General features: G+C 39.8%; 1 protein-coding gene across 2 annotated transcripts in view; it reads right to left on the reverse strand.

The window, feature by feature from the left end:
* Positions 1–12,852, reverse strand: part of relt (RELT TNF receptor) — a 28,121-nt gene extending 15,269 nt beyond the window's left edge. For both annotated transcript variants that reach the window (XM_031297266.2, XM_031297267.2), the window contains exon 1: positions 12,672–12,852. The gene's annotated coding sequence lies outside the window, so the exon portion shown is untranslated. The remainder of the gene's footprint in view (positions 1–12,671) is intronic.
* Between the last annotated feature and the right edge of the window lie 2,314 nt (positions 12,853–15,166).

Below are 15,166 nucleotides of genomic sequence, written 5' to 3' on the forward strand. Positions count from 1 at the left end.
TAAAACTTCAGCCTGATAGCATAATATATATATAGAAGCATTTGTTAAAATGCCATACAGACCAGAGAAAGAGGCTAATTACAAGTCATACACGTGCACATACAAATGCACATGCACCCACACACGCACAACACACAAAAAAGGAAAAAATGATCAATAAAACGACAATGATAGAGAGAGCAAAACAAAAATGGGACCTACAATTAAGTACCTCTGTTTTTGGAAAGTGTCAAGTAACAAATTGGACAGGGGTTAGAGGGGTTGAGGAATGTTGGTTTTCCACAAAGAATCTCGCTTGACCTCCAGAAGTGCAGTGACCGAAACGAGTGCACTTAAACTCCAGCAGAGCAAGGTGATGAATGCGTGATGAATGCATGTAATCCAAAATCATTAGCATACAGCAGACTGACTTCACATTTGACCTGTTCAAATAGCCCTAACCCTTGTGCACTTCTAAAAGTCATTTTTACATGCAACAATGTTGGTTAATGAGAAATCATTCTGGAAATGTGGACCAGCAGTTGGCCAACCATTCCCCCTGCTTGCTATACATAGGGAAAAAGCAGTAATTGTATGCAACAGCAACACATGCAGTGAAAATGTGCTTGAAATGAAATGCACATGAAAGCATGTCCAAAAAGGTTGTTCAAAACATGCCAGCTTCCTGACCACTATTGTCAGAAGTCAGCCCTTCACAGCCAAGCGTTCCAAGCCAACATTGTCTGTGTGTGATGTATTTGTATTTCAATCCAGTTTCAACCCAACCGTTTGAGGTTTTCCCCACAAACCCACTACAGAAGTGACCGCCACACGTGGAACTTCCACTGGACCTACATGGCACACATGCACCCATCCTTCTCTTCCTTCAGTCCATCCATGGCAAAGTGCTGCTGGGACCAACAGCAGTGCAGAATTCGCCATCATCTTTTAAAGGAATAGTTCCACATTTTGGGAAATACGCTTTTTTGTGAGACGAGAAGATTGCTTAGCTTAAAAACTTGAAGCAGGGAGAACTAGCTAGATTCTTTGATTCAAAAGGTAACAAAATCCACCAACCAGCACCTCTGAAGCTCAAAAATGGCCAAAAATCACACAAAAAAACAGAAAATCAATAAACTCTGTTCAAGGTGCTGGTAGGTAGATTTTGATTACCTTTGGACAGAGCCAGGCTACCTGTTGCCTTGTTTCCAGTCTTAATGCTAAGCTAGGCTAACTGGTTGCTAGCTGGAATTTCATATTCAAGGTACAGGCATGAGAGTGGGATCGATCTTTTCATTTAACTCTCAACAAGAAAGCGAATGTGTTTTTCCAAAATGTCAAACTACTGCTTTAAGACCTCTTTGACTCCTTATTCATCTGCCAAAAGTCCCTCCATTCACCACAGTTTATAACTACCTTTACGATTACTGTAAGTCTGAGCACTAATCTTTACCTAGTGCAAGTGACGTTGAGTAATGTTATCATATTTGTGGCTTGGATGTGTTTTATAATGGAGCAGGAAATCGTAACCATATACTGAAGTCCACATTAAATCTAAAAGATCTTTCAAAACAGAAGCACTAAACAATTAGAAAAGATCAATTTAGACTCAACTTAATCCCTGTCAAGGAAACTGCAGGTCTTTGTCTGTTTGTTGTAACTTTTGTGTCTTACATCCTTGAACTCTCATACTTTTCTTCCACATGCTCTTTCTACCTCTCAGTCAATCCCATAATTGCATTTTATTGTTTGCATGTTTCCTTTTTCATAACCCGGCTTGCTTCAAGCCTATGTCGGCCATGTACTTTGGTTTGAGGGCTGCAGTCAGATAGATGTGTGAGTAGGAGTAAAGCGAGACAGAAAGAAAGTGAGAGAAAAACGGTACAGACACAGAGAAAGAGAAGAAAGAAGCATAGGAAGGCCAGGATATGACAGGATATTAACACCTCTCAGAATATCCCAGCGTACACAACAAAGAAGCCGAAAGACACCAACACACACGATTGCTTGGTCATTTTATATGAAAACAACAAAACAGAATAAAAAATTCAAAAACACCTCAAAGGAAAAACAGAAGACCGTGACGACTTTTTCAAAACTGTAAAACAGTAATTACCCAAAACCATCAGTGCTGTTGTTTGACACATTCAAATAACAAGTCACAGCAACATCAGATGACCAGTCACATTTTCTGTTTTGTTAAGGGGACCTAAAAATAGCAATAATAAAGAAGTAATGGCAAAGGCATGACAAAAACATGGACATTATTCTATGCTGTGGTGGTTTTTGGGGCAAGGACCGGAGTCACAGCGAATGTGCAAAAGCTTTTTCTGGCACCTTGATGTCATGCAGCAGCTGAGCTGAGAAATCCTACTGGATGAAGCCGTGAAGGAAAAAAGAAACCACAAAAGAGGAAACACAAGAATGAGTGGAACACCTTGCCTTTCAGCGTGAGGTGACAAGAGAGATCAAGGGTAAAGCAGGGTCAAACTGCCATGTTACTGGCTTCCAAACGTTGAGACGTGTGTGTAGTAGTACACATGATTCAGATTAGACATGAGACTAGGGTTGGGCATCGTTTGGATTTTAACAATTCTGATTCCAATTCCGATTCTTCTTTTCGATTCCGGTTCTTATTGAGTCTCAATTTCGATTCTTTGAGTTGAAACGGGTCACATGCCTATTTTCACAAATAAGAGGAACGTTTTATTTTGATACAATGGTGGTTTGTAGTTTTACAGGGCTTTTTCAACGTAAAATCAGAATCAGAATCAGAAAGGGTTTTATTGCCAAGTACGTTTTTTAACACATACAAGGAATTTGTTTTGGTGTTGTTGGTGCACGTCACACATTCTCTAGATGGAATATTAAACAGTATAAGTATAAGTATATGTACACAGTATGTATTAAATTAAAAATAAAGAATAAATAAAGATATAAATAAAAAATAAAGAGCAAAGAGCATAACAGCAGAGAGAGAACAGTGGCATGAAGAGCCAGGGGTGGAGTGTCAGGTTGGTTTCCGGGCCTTGTTAATAAGGCTAGTGGCGGAGGGGAAAAAGCTGTTCATGTGTCGTGAGGTTTTGGTCCTGATGGACCTCAGCCTCCTGCCAGAGGGGAGTGGCTCAAAGAGTTTGTGTCCGGGGTGGGAGGGGCCAAAATAAAGCCACACTAGAGCGCCGCTTACTGTGCTCCAAGGCTGCCTGGCCGCTTCGGAAACCAAAACTTGTGCATATTAAATTGGGAAGCAATGATTGGATTTGAAACCAAATCCTTTAAACGATTCCAAACAAATCCAATAAAGAAACGATTCTACTGGAGAATCATTTTTGAAACGATTCCAAGTAGGAATCGGTCCTCGATGCCCAATCCTACATGAGACTCTGCAATGACCCTTTTTTTAAAGCCACCATGTACTTTAGTGTCAAGTCTACAGGCACAAAATATGTCAGTCATGCTTATAGATCTGCCATATTCAAGTTACACCTCTGTAAACAAATTCTAATGATAAAACAGAATGAAAGGAGCCATCTCTATGAGTCTGCAATCATTTTAATGTAATTGTGGTTTAAGCAATTGCTCTTTCTTGTTGCAGTCTCAAACTTAATTGCATTGGGTTTTCAGGCACACTTTTACTTTGCTTTCAGAAGTTCAGGAAGCCAACCCAGATGTGTTATGTGAATGCAGCATATGAGTGGATATTTGGCATATAGGCTCTGACCTTGTCAATTACTACAAGTTAACACTGAGCTCAATACAGCAGAGTGACAAGAATTACCTTTGCTGCAGGGAAACCTTGAATCTGAGGCTAGACGGATGCTGGGGTGGGAGGGGGCTTTTAAAATTCCATGTTTAGCAGCAGTATTTGCAAACTTGCAATACAGGCATTATGCAGTGCATAGACAGCTTCTTGGTCAAACTCAACAAAGCACATTTTAATCTTTCCTGAACCTTGATCAAATAGTTTTACTTGCCTAACCCTAACCAAAACGCATTTGTAGTTGGAATTCCGCTACGTCATAAAACATACTGTTGTACTCAGTGAAGTATGTCATATATTGAATGTAGTGGCAGCAGTTGTTTGCCCAAACTGGCTTTCATGCTTTGCTTGATCTGACAGCTATAGAAAAACTTTATCAAAACTTCTATAAAAATCTCACCAAAAAAACGCTTTATTATGAAGTTAAGCCTGCCCATAGACAAGGTCAGGTTTACAGTTTTCTGCCACACAGGAGTAAACTCAACTTACTTGCTGTGTCATGGTAGCCTGGATGCCAGCCGAACTTAGCCCCGCCCACAACATTTGAGGTCGGGAAGTTCGATCTGGACTTGATCCGTTGTGGACCAACTACGCTTGAACCAGAGCTGTTCGGACCAATCAAATTGTCAGGGCGGGCTTTATACGATGATGGACAGATGGATCAACAGTAACGTAATCAACCACGTCGCCAAAGAGCGCTTGGGTTGAACAACAAAGATGGCTGCCATCTCGTCTGTTATAGAAGATATCGACAGCACATCGATCACGTATGTATACACATTGCCACACCCGTCTGCACAACACGAAAACTGCTGCCTCTGCCTTTGCTGTGTCGAAGACTTGCAGCTTCTGTGACGTCTGTCTCCGTTGCTCTGATTGGTTGTAGGTCTATCCAATTGAGCGCAGAGGCATTTTCTTTCCTGGTTCGGTTGAAACACACCCCATAATCACAGCCCAATGGAGCAGTATCAGACTCATATTCTGAGTACAATCTGAGTATGACGACTTCAGGCTAGTGTCATGGTATTATTTGAATGCTATGAATAATGATGACAGTGCACATAATCCTCACCTTTTTCAAACCAACTACTGAGTTTAAATGTGTTTATCAATTGCTCTGCAGGTGTGGCGATGCATCGCCAGAGAAGGACAGAGAGGTTCAAAGGATTACTTTCTTCTCTGCAGGTTGAGAAATCCTTTGGTTTAGGCTCATGCCCTTTAAAAAAATAATTAAATTATCGACACATTGCTCGACACGGAGCTGTCTTTCTTAATTCCTGAAGAGTCTAACCTCATGGCAAAGACATTAAACTATTGATTAAAACAGAGTAATGCTTATGTTGATGCATACTGGTGTAGTTCGAATAACAAAAACACTAAATTGTCCTTGTGGAGCTTTAAAAATGGCTGATGAAACCCTTTAAAAAGCACTTCAAAAGACGTGGATTTCCCTCTCTGTCATGAAGTAAGTAGGTTTGACAAAGAAAAATCAACCGCCAATTTTCCATGCCGATAATGGCTACCTATTAAGCCCACTAGGTCACGTAGCATGTCCAGCCTTGGAGAACACCTCTTTATCTAACGGCCCATGTAGTGAAATACAATAGAAAATAACTGAGCCGGCAAAAAAAAAGGTTTAAGGTAATTACACTCTATTATCCATCAGACATTTCGTGGACCGTGAGATAATGTGCACGTGTACGACAACGACGTGATCAGGACAACCATACCCTCTGTTTGACTTAATGGAGGTGCTCATTATCACCAAATGAAAGGCTGATTTACAACAACCCTTTCTACGTTAGTGTTTAGACAATGTCTCATTATGGGGAGCATGTCTGATGAGCTGGTGTCGCCTCTTCACACGTGTCTGCGAATGCCTTTCTCCCACTGACTCTTTGTGTCCATCATTCCTCCTCTCTGTCCTTGGGTTGACATGATGTCGTCATGTTTTCCAGTGGAACTGTACACCGGCGGTAACCTAACGGGCCTCTCTTGTGTCTTTCAGATATCACTGAAGTCGAACGAGAGAGGTTGAATTGACCAGAGAGAGAGAGAGAACAGTTGAGAGGACGGAACAGGCAAGAGAGACAGATACAGTAAGGTGTTCAGCTTGTAAACAGCCAGAGTAATACCTGTGCAGCACCCGGAGATCCCACAATACAGCAGGGTGACAGTACCTAATTCACAGCCACTGTGAATACATATGCATACAAAGGAAACTCTGGTGATACGACAGAAAAGTTTTCTTTCCATACTGTATGTTTATTAAAAACAGATGCCATATCTTGTGGGAAGTCATTAATTCACACGTGCTTTAGGCTCAGTCCCCCCTGAAATATGTTTCCAATCACTAAGTTTATTGTTCTACCCCCCTCTAAAGTCAACTTACATAAGTGGGAGACATAAAAACCTGACTTGGTTTGCATGAATTTCACTGGCTGTCAATGGTGCTTTTTCACATTGCAAAGACTTTTTAAGTTACATTAAAACTTTGAAAGTGTTTAGGACCATTTGGTTTTTCAATAATTCTATGTCTGCCTCATTGCAAACAAGTCAAAATTTGCGCTAATTCAAAAAACTTGCTTTTCCAAAAGAAGAACACTTTACTATTATTTTAATCCACCAGAAGCCAACCACAAACTAATTTTGACTACAAAACAACCCTAAAGGCAAAGCCACAACAATCTGAGTTGCGATAATGTGTGTGAGAGTAGATGTTTTTGAGAGTCTGGGATTTTCCCTTACATCACCAGCATCATTACCTGTGAATGTAAATCAACTCCTTATGTTCACAACACCTTAAATTATTATTCACAACCCATACACACATACAGTAAAAGTCAGCACACAAACACTTGCACTATAATTAAACAATTCCCATTTCCACACACACACAATCTCGTGTATGCGGTGTAAAAACAACACTTCCAACATGTTATCTCTATTTGTCAAACAAATTACAGAGGATTTAGTTAATTCCTGTTTTAGTCATAGGAAAATCTACTCTCTATTATTCAAGAAGCTGAGCTCAGGTAAAGAAAACATGAATTTGGTCCCGTCTGTACAGTTTTTATGTAACTTGCTTGCATTCCCGAGTATTGAAAAGAGCTGTTTAATGTGCGGCTAAATTGTAAGATGTCCTATTCGCTTGTTGGAACAAGTCTTCACATTGAAGCTAAAGTGATGTGTGCTGACTGTTTGCAGGGAGATGTACCCCTTGAAGAATGGTGTCTTAAAGGAAAAGTTAGACATTTAGGGATATAAGCTTCATAAAAAGCTAACCCTGACTGTTCTCACCGTGAGATTAACAGACAACTGGCCACAGATACAGTTCATCCTAAGAATTCACTGTGCCACATGTGTGTTTAACATTAAAACATGATTTATAAAATTATTATTATACAATTATTGTTTTAATGTCTTAGTATGCTATGCACTAAAAAGGTTATAATGGCTTTATTGTACACGTTATTGTAGGCCCAGTTTAATATGCAACTTAATTTTATACAATATATGCAGTAGGGGGTCCCTGATCCATCTCTCTCAGTTAAAGGCATACTATGTAACTTTTCCCTCTTCGGTCCCCCTACAGGTTGTCTCATGAGACAACCTGTAGGCCATGCTTTCTGTTATGGAGAAGTTGTGGCTTCAGAGCACAGTTTTGACTGTCAATTCAATGAGAGAAACTGATATGCTCAGGATCTCGAAAGCTGAGGCCCTCACAACTCCCAGTGCAAAATATAGGCACAAGAGTGTGAGCACAGCTAAAAAAGTGAAAAGGCATCAGCAGGAACTGGATGAGGGGCCTACATACTGTATGAAGCAGGCATGGAAAATTAGGCTGTAGACGGTATCTAGAGGCCAGGGTGGCAGTTCTGCATAGGACCATTTGTGTGTGTACACTGTTTTTTACTGGAGTGCTGTTTTTATGTGATTTAGGTGGTTTGTATTGTTGTTGCTAATGATTTGATAAGATATTGTGTCTGTAAATAGTTTCCACTAAAAAAGTATGGATTTTTAAAATACAAATCTTTAAAAGGCATTTTTCTCAAAATGGGTTTTTTTCTCCTACTCTGAGCCAGAAATCTCCACTTTAGCAGCACTAACATACACCAAACTGTCCAGTTGTATTCCTATGTATATTCTTAAGGTTTTTACAGAGGGGTTTGTTCATATATCATTCAGAGTCTGATTTATACAACATTTTATACCTAAAAACAGGGGGCGAAAATTGATTTTTTTTATGGCTGTTGACAGTATTTATTTTCTCCCATTAATGGGAGTGATAAAAAGAGATATCCAAAATCCCCTTTGTAAAAACATTTGACTCTAATATGTCAACAAAATGAAACAAGAATTTTGAATGTAGCTTTATCCAATGTTCAGATTTCTCTTCAGGAAATATATTTAATGAGATAATACCTTACTTGCATATTTAAATATAAAAATTCTAAAAATTTGTAATACAAAAGATATTTGTCTTAATGTCAGTAATCAACTGGGGAAGTTTCATGCTGATATCCATTAGTCTTTCTTTCCCTATTCACCTTAAAATTGGTACATTTGTTACATTTCTTCACTTCGAGTTACACAGTTGACCATGTTCCAGTTACAAGTTGGAAAAATGGGGGGAGAGGGGGGGGACTCCTAAGCAGGTTAGCCATTAGTTACAAAACACTATGTAGTATTTTGCTCGTACAAACACTGTAGCTTCATGTCCATAGATAGAAGATGGACAGTGCTGTGTGTACGTCTGAGTTCATGGGACACAAATAGGACAGAAGTGCTAAAAACAGTATACAGCTTTCACTACTGTTGCTGCTCCGAGCAGCCATGTTGGATTGTGATGCCGGGGTTGATGAGGTTCTCCCAACTCCCAATTGCTTTTTGAGGGAGGACAGCGTTGTACTTATCCAACTCTTGTCATGAAAGCAAATAAGTGTATTTAATGCCAAACTATCATTTTAATGGACGGTTGGGTCAGTGAGTCAAAGGGGCGGAGGCCAGAGTGAACGTTGGGAATCCTAACCAGACCTTTGGGAATGTTAAACATGTTAAACAACTCCATATGTGTACTGAGCGAACTACAATAGTTTGTACATATGAAAGCAGTTCCTCAGAACTTTCTATGAACGAGGGTGAAAGAAGCAGATAAGCAACCCTGCAGTTTGCTCCGAAAAAGCAAATCCCAACAACAGATATGCACACTTATACCCACATATATTTATGGCTCTAAATATGCTGTGTCTTAAGTTGTATTTAATAACTCTATAAAAGTGCTGCTGAAGACGAGAGGTTCAATTTTGTTGGCTACATCGTCATTACTCAGCGGTTGTTTTTTTCGAAAATGGGAATGTCTGTAGCACTCCTCACATGAGGAATTGTATGGATCCTCTCCAAAACATCTCTCACACACACACACACACACACACACACACACACACACACACACACACACACACACACTCGTCACAAAGACAACGACCCAAACATGCTGGTGTGTGATTTGTTCTGGCAACTAAAAGCCAGCGATTGGTTACTGGCGAGTTCAGCAGGCAGATTGCGGTTGCTTTGCAGATTTGTCTTTCCTCCCCCGGAGCTGGCCAGTGAGGTAGCAAGCCTCTGCGGTCTCTTTTCCCCTTTTTTCTGAAATCTTATTTTTAAGACTGTCATTAAAGAGTACATTGGGAAGTGAGAGGGCAGATGAAGGAGGCAGAGGGGAAAGGTCATGAACTTGGGCCATTGAACTATTTCTTAACATTTAATAGACTAAATCGACAAAGGATTGACACATTACTATATAATGAAAATGATCGTTAGTTGCGGTACAAGTAGGCTACAAGTACCTAGGTATAGTACTTAAGTAAATGTACTCAGTTACTTTCCACCAATGTGTTGTATTGTTATCCTTATTATACAGTATAATTCATTGTTTTTGAAGTGTAATTTGGTCCTAAGCAAGGAGTAATTTATCACAGTTTTTTTAGCAAAACACAATTCACAGGAAAATAGTAGCTAGGGATAAAATATGATACCCCAACATGCTTTATGAACTTCAGGCACAAACGAACAAAGGAGCAAGAAAACATCCGGGAAACAGTTCTTTTCCACTTCCTGACTTTCAAAAGAATGAAATTAACCGACAAAAACCATCTGCAGCATGACTTGCAGTTTGCTGTAAAGTCATGAGATTGCAGCAGATAAGTATATAAATATGAAAATTGACACGGCGGTCTCCTGAGGAAAACCTCCTCAGAAGGCGAATGCATGGTGTACATTTTGGATATTGCTGTCCATCAATTCCTGCCTTCCCATTAAAAGAAATAACTTATAACCAAGCTTGGGTGTGTATGTACATACTGTAAGTGTGTATGAGTGGTTGCATGCTCGTGCCAACGTCTTTCCAGGTATTTGTGTCCAGGTCCCCCTGTAATCATCCGATCCTCCAACAATCTGTGTGCTCGGAGTACTGAGCCAGCTTGGACCGGGATCTGCGGTCGGTGCAGTAGGAGTTTCTTTGCTGACATTGGGAAGGCAGGCAGGCAGGCCGCTGTGGCACGGGTACGAGAGACGACCTGGACACATTCCCAACCACGCTTGTTGGACGGATGGACAGACAGATGACAGGATTGCTGGCCTAATTAAAGCTGTGCCTATGACTTTCACATGCACATAAGCTCAAATAGAGTTGAAACATCTGTCTGTTAAGATACACTGATAATCCCTACATGTGAATCTGTTATCAGCTCCAAGCTGCAACATACACACTTCGATCTTCTTTTCTCTTCTCTCTCTCATCTGGTCATCTTTGCCTCTTCGCACAACAAAGGACACATTCGGTGCGAAATGTAAATGTTGGGTGGGGCAAAGCGTAAACTGGGGGTTAAATTTGTCTTAGGATAAATCCACGGCTACACACACCACCTCCTAATTAAGGCATTTCTCATTTCTGTGTGTTTGTGTGTGTGTGTGTGTGTGTGTGTGTGTGTGTACGTCCGTGGTATAATTACAGATGTCAGTCCCAGTGTAGTTAACTGTAACATCAGTTGAGCACACTACATGATGGACAAAATGTAAGTTTCTGTCAATGACACACATCTACAGGACACACTTATACAACACACTAAACCTTACACACTCCTTAAAATTATCATTTTTCTGTGTTTACCCAGTGCCAAATCGAACTATAGTAAGACCAATACACTTTTGTGACTATAATGATACCATAGTGCTGTTTTGGTGTTGTTTGAAGAAAATAGACTAAAAAAGAAAAAAATCATTTTCTGGCTGACACTTGGTCCAACAGATGGCAGCTATAAACAGAGAACTAAAAGCAGCAGGGTTCACTCAAGTGAGAGTGTGAACTTGGAAGGACTGGATCGAACACTCTACTCTCTGCTATCCCCCCCCAACTCTTTTGTGATATGTGATAAAATGTGTTTTGGAAGAACCAAGAGAGGCCCATGGGTAGATTTCCCCACACCAATCACACTGTACATATACTCTAGCTCTCTCTATATAACTGTCTATTTAACACAAGAGAGGGTGAAAGTACTTGACAGGAAACAGGAAGTTTGTACTCTCGTAAAACAAGCAATATCAAATATTTAAAATGCTTTTTACATTGAGTTCTTTGTTCACACGTGCTGTGACAAGACTGTGCTGATGAACAAACTTTGTAAATCCTGTAAAATCCTTGTTAATATGCCTGCATCGTAATATTATCATGGACGAGCCAGTGAAGCTGTACATGGCCCTCTTCTGGTGGAAGTGTGTGCGTATACTGTAGTTGTGTGTGAGAGAAAGCCTAGCTCTTATTGATTCAAGCATGCAGGAATTCAGTCTCAGACAATAGTAGCCCTCAGCCAAAAATGTCTATCTCATCTTGTGTAAGTGTGTGTATGTGCATAGGGAGCCTGCCCTCATTGCTCATTGTACTCATTACGCAGCAGTATATCCTGCCCAAACCACAGCAGTATGGTGTGATATGTGACGGTGATAAGACACAACTTAAAGTGTGCAAAGAGACAGTGTTACAGAGAATAGTATGAGAGAGACACATTAATATTAATAATGTATACTAATTTAGCCTACATTTTTACAGTTTCTTCTGTCACTCTCTTTGAAACATGCTTTGGCAATAATGTTTTTTTGTTTTGCATAAGTTGGCTTGAAATGAACTGACCTTGGTGTGTCTCCATATGATAAAATATTATAAAGATTTTTTACAGTATGAAAAAAGCAGAGCCAGCCCTCGTTTCACTTCATTACAAAGAGAGGAGGGGGATCATCCTACCAGTGATGTCATCACGTACCCATGACAGTGCGTCAAGCATGCTCTCATTCTCACTCATTAGACAGACAGTACGACAGAGTGGTTCTGTGAATAGTTATTAAAAGCCGACTAAGTTCAAGGTATACTAAAGGTATCCAGTTGCTTATAGCAGTATAACCAGAAACATCTATCAAATCACCAAACCAGGGGCTGGTAAAGTAGAATCAAAGTCACCGTACAAACATCACAACAAAACCCTATCAGTCTGTAGGCTACTTTGATAAATCAAATAAGCAGTCACAAACGTTGCTCAGGCACAGACAATTTCTTCCAGTTGATCATTTAAAATATGTACTGTCTTGATACATAAACCCAGTTGAAACATAGGCCTACAGCAGGGACGTGCTCTGCCCAAAAGCACACATGTATCAATGTACATGATGTCCCGTAGCGCAGACAAACTCGTATGAACATATGAATATGTCATATTACCGTTGTGCGTAAAAGTGGTAATGTCGGTAGAACAGGCTTTGCGGCGAGAAAAGCCCTACACGAGCCTGCAATGACTGAGAAAACTAAACTACCGGCTTGAGCAGCCATTAGAACCGATGATACAAGTTCAAAAAAAAATAATAGAAAAGTTGTCGGACTTACCGGTTTGGTGAATAAAAAGAGGCTAAAATCAGTGTTCAGAGATGATCATCATCAGCTGTAGTGGACTGATTTGGCAGGTGTAGCCTAATTGTAAAAAGAATGGATGAAAACCACAAAGCCGGTAAACGAGGTTCTCCCGTCTCTCTGTCTACACGCTGGCTCTGTGAGCTCACAATGCGTCAGAGCTGCAAGCTGAAACTCCCGTCTGTGTCTGTGTGTGTGTGTGTGTGTGTGTGTGTGTGTGTACACAAAGAAGACCTTAGGAATGAAATAATCATATGAATACATGGAGACAAAATATTAAAATATAATCAGAAATACAAGCTGTTTTAAACTCTTCTTTTATTGCTAGTAATTTTTCTCATTCAACCAGTTTTAATGTAAAAATTCCCTTTTCCAAACTCTGTTTTTATTTCACAACGAGTGTATGTTTAACAAAACGTAGCTCTTTTGAAGGTATTTCCAAAACATCAAGGGTCTAACCATATGGGGGAAATATTCCACCCTCTGCACAGTCAACATTTTACCTGGTTTACAAGTTTTTTGTGTATTAAATTAAAATAGAATAGATGCCTGTGACAATCGGTGGTGTCACTTCTCCAACGCCTGTCATTTAATTGCACATGTAATTGTAGCGTACCTTGTGATAGTAGGAAAAGCTCAGGTGTTACTAATATCATTAATGATGGCTCTGTTCTATTCCAGTGCTCCAGTAAGCCATGGCAGTGTGACAGTGAGTCAGCATGCACGATATTATAATATATAATTTTATTATTTACACCTGTTTTTTCTACTGTGACATATCAAAATATCTTATTGTTGTACACTGAATGTTGACGTAATGTTCTCAAAAATGAAATTAAAGTAGTTAAATTGAGAGTGTCTGACTGAGAACTGAGTCACAATACTGCTGTTGTGGTAATAGCAGCTCCTTTAATGCAGATAAGATGTGTGAACTTTCACTATATATACACCGTTTTTGGAGAAACAATCCGGGACCTTCAAAGCAGCCTGGGGACAAAAACTGTATTTGAATGTTACAGTACGCAAGATTTAAAAAAAAAGAAAAAAAAAAAAAAAAAAAGAGCTTTTCCAAATACACACACATAATATAAGATCTGATAGCCTACCAAGTGAATGAAGGAGATTTCCCCTGCCCCACATCCATTCAGTGCGAGTCAATGACTCACAATATTAAAGTCATTCTGGTTTCACAGATGAATCTCTGTGCTGCTGTCTGCACTGCCTCTTTCATTCATCACACAGATCTTCACTGTTTAATGCATTTGAATGCTGTGTGTAGATGCAACTTGTGTGTGTGTGTGTGTGTGTGTGTGTGTGTGTGTGTGTGTGTGTGTGTGTGTGTGTGTGTGTGTTCATGAGGGGAGAAGGGGCAACATTTGTCTTCATGTGTGTCCTGAATGACCTGCATTCATACAGTTTCCTTCTATATACTGCAGGCCTATCATATCACAATGCCATTCACTGTGGGTCAGTGGGCTAAAGTAAAATGAATAGTTCAGTGACACTGAAGCATGCTGGTAAACCACAGTGGTTTACTTTGTGTTATGGTCAGAACTGTAGGAGGTGAGGAGGGCATCATAAGATCAATTATATTCTATTCATTTACTATTTATCTGTTGTTACTGTAAACAACAAAGGGGGGGGGGCGTTTAGGGTTAGAGACGAACAGGCAACAATTTGATTTAAGCTATAAATCTTTGGATGTCTTACTTGGTTATAAAAAAACAAAATTAAAAATAAAAAACCACTCTTTTTTCCAAAATATAAGATAAGGGCACTCTGTAGTTAATAAAATAAAGAAAATAGATCTTTATTAGATGGCCTGCAAAACAATTGACAAACCTGGTCTTCAACAGACTGCCCTGGCCTTCTTTTATGATCTCTGACCGCTGTGTGAGTTCTCTCTACCTGCAGTGACACCAGTTTAATTAAGTGTTGGCAAATGTAGCGCCCTTATACACACAATTATTTCCATTATCGTTTCATCCACAGATAATTTTTACCCGATTAATCGGCTATTTAGGTTAAAGTTAGCAGTATTCTGGTCATGAACGTGTTCCTGCGTATCCCGGTTATGTTTTGTGCACGTAAGCATCACACCCTGGTTCCAGAAACCTAGATAGTAACCCTTGTCCCAGTTTTGAGAAACCCGAATATGTTGAGTTACTCAGCAGATAATCTGTAAAACAAAAACAAATGTTAAGAGACCCACACCTCACCAGCTGAAGAAAGAACAGTCACAAACCGGCACCAGTGAACTGATTTAATTACAAAGAGGAACCTACAGTGACAAAACGAGTACAACTACATACAGTAACTCTGATAGACTGTAACCATGACAACTGCAACCAGATCCAGAGATAAACAGAGTTGGGACCAGGTTGTGTTCCTTCCTGTATAGATTTCCGTAACAAGGCAAAGATACATTTCGGAGCTAATATGGCTACCAGTAAAAACATCAATGCCAAAAC

This window comes from Sander lucioperca, chromosome 5 (genome assembly GCF_008315115.2).
Source record: "Sander lucioperca isolate FBNREF2018 chromosome 5, SLUC_FBN_1.2, whole genome shotgun sequence".
NCBI lineage: Eukaryota > Metazoa > Chordata > Actinopteri > Perciformes > Percidae > Sander > Sander lucioperca.